Raw genomic sequence first — 2550 nt, forward strand, 5'->3', positions numbered from 1 at the left:
CAATCACTTCTACTGTCGTGGTAACCAACCCGCTTCCCTATTTATAATGGTCTGGCCCTCTAGCAACTTCAGCGCCAAATTATAGCTAATTAGCCTACAAACGTCAGGTGGTCATAATAATCCGGCCACTCGGTGTATATAATAATCCGGCCACTCGGTGTATATAATAATCCGGCCACTCAGTGTATATAATAATCCGGCCCACGCATCTGTCGGCCACTTTTGGGGACCGTAGGAGGTGCAACGCAGGCAGGGGCGTAAAAATAGCGTGCCGACCTGCCTGGTCTAAGATTTATATATGTATGTCAGGTGTCCTGCATTCAATCCTATGTGCGGCGTGATGGGGGAGTGGCCAAATAAAATAAACGGAGCGCAGGATGTTTATTTTATGTCAATGTTACAATGTTTCCAAATCCCATTTCATGCCTATTACTGGTGCTGACACTTAGTTTGGTATTTATAAACATTTTCATTCCTCTCCGAGTCCAGGCATTAAAAGGTTATTAAACCCCAGTGGCGTCACAAGGAGAGTGCGGGGGGTGCGGCCCGCACCCGGGTGACACCATTGGAGGGGTGACACCAAAATGACTGGCAGGAGATGAGGAGAGAGGAGGGGACCCAGCGGCATACCTTATCCCGCCGGATGACTGTCCCCTCCTCTCTCTGCCGGCATCCATCACCAAGATGGCCGCCGGCACATCAGAAGACTGCCGCGCGTGCGCGATGACGTCATCACGCACGCGCGTGGTGATGTCATGCGCATGCGCGGTGTAATTTTGGTGTCACCCCCCTCTGAAAAGTGGGCCGCTCGGTCATGGATCAGGATCAGGAGAGAGGAGGGGACCCGGCGGCATACCTTATCCCGCCGGGTGACTGTCCCCTCCTCTCTCTGCCGGCGTCCATCACCAAGATGGCCGCCGGCACATCAGAAGACTGCCGCGCGTGCGCGATGACGTCATCGCGCACGCGCGTGGTGATGTCATGCGCATGCGCGGTGTAATTTTGGTGTCACCCCCCTCTGAAAAGTGGGCCGCTCGGTCATGGATCAGGATCAGGAGAGAGGAGGGGACCCGGCGGCATACCTTATCCCGCCGGGTGACTGTCCCCTCCTCTCTCTGTCGGCGTCCATCACCAAGATGGCCGCCGGCAGGTATCAGAAGACTGCCGCACGTGCGCGATGACAACATGGGTGGGGTGACGTCACGCGCATGAGCGGTGACGTCTCGGCGGGGTGACACTCGGTTACCGCTCCGGGTGTCATCCAGCCTCGGGACGCCCCTGTTAAACCCTTGCATGTTTAATACTTACCTGTGTCTACGCTGCGCGCTCCAGTCCGAGTCTCAGGCGGCCTCACTACAAGGGTACATTTTTTTAATTTCTGGAGTTCCTCTTTAACACTTTCTACAGATCCAGCTTCTTAATTCTGCCTGTGTCCCTCTTGCAGATTTCCCCTCACTTCCTGTCTGGTGAAACCGTTGTCACCGGATAATCATTGAGAGGAAACTCTCTATCAGAGCCACGGATGACATAAAAAACATGACATGGGTTCTGATCCTCCCCCGCTCTGAGAGATAAATGGTTTGTCCGGACCCTTTAACATCCGCAGTATCTGTGTACAGTAACATTGGGCTGTGTGTGTTGTTTTATCCTGATAGTAAGTTGCAGATGCTGAAAGAAAACAACGTTGCGGTTTTAATCTTCCTGTAACCAGTTTTTTAATCTTCTTTTATGCGGTGTTTCAGTCCTTCTCGCGGCTTTGTCTCTTGCTTCTAAAACCTGAAATGAAAGACTGGAAGCTGATTATTTAGGGAATAAAACGACCCTTGTGTGTTTCCTCTGCTTCTCAATCAGTACAAAGTAGAAGGACAAATACAGAGACCAGCCGGATGAAAACTGCAACATGCTGTATTTTTCACCACGAATGTCAGTGGTAATGGTTGTGTCTATGTGGACAGGCAGACAATCTATGACCTGCACTGAGTTGCTGCCGTGTGTTGCTGCCTGTAGTGTTTACACTCTGAGCACACAGACCCCGCGCTCTGATTGGACCGGCCCCAGACGTGAGATTGTGTGTGTGTATGGGGGGCTCTCTGGGGTTCCCAAAGACATCGTTCCTGACCAACCCCAGAGAAGAGCTGGGACAGATTCTCCCGGACAATTGTCATTGTTCCCCCTGATAAGCTGGCACAAGGGATGGCTGTTCCTTGTATAAACATGTGCGCCGGGCCGAGGGAACTGTACGAGCTCATGTCAGTCATCCTACAAGAACACTGGGCTCAGACGTCCTGACTTATGTCTGTGAATACTGGTGTGTGGCTCAGACAACGAGGGTTCATCTTCTATAAAGATTTATCTATCTATCTATCTATCTATCTATCTATCTATCTATCTATCTATCTATCTATCATCCACCCCTACTATCCATCCATCCAGCTATCATCCATCCATCCACCCCTACTATCCATCCATCCAGCTATCATCCATCCATCCACCCCTACTATCCATCCATCTATCTATCATCCATTCATCCACCCCTACTATCCATCCATC

The 2550-nt window shown here is 51.1% G+C and overlaps 1 protein-coding gene across 1 annotated transcript in view; it reads left to right on the forward strand.

Annotated features, from left to right (window-relative positions):
- Positions 1–2550, forward strand: part of HEPACAM (hepatic and glial cell adhesion molecule) — a 23783-nt gene that overhangs the window by 7506 nt on the left and 13727 nt on the right. The window lies entirely within an intron of this gene.

Source organism: Nanorana parkeri, unplaced genomic scaffold (genome assembly GCF_000935625.1).
Source record: "Nanorana parkeri isolate BGI_ZX_2015 unplaced genomic scaffold, ASM93562v1 scaffold802, whole genome shotgun sequence".
Taxonomy (NCBI): Eukaryota; Metazoa; Chordata; class Amphibia; order Anura; family Dicroglossidae; genus Nanorana; species Nanorana parkeri.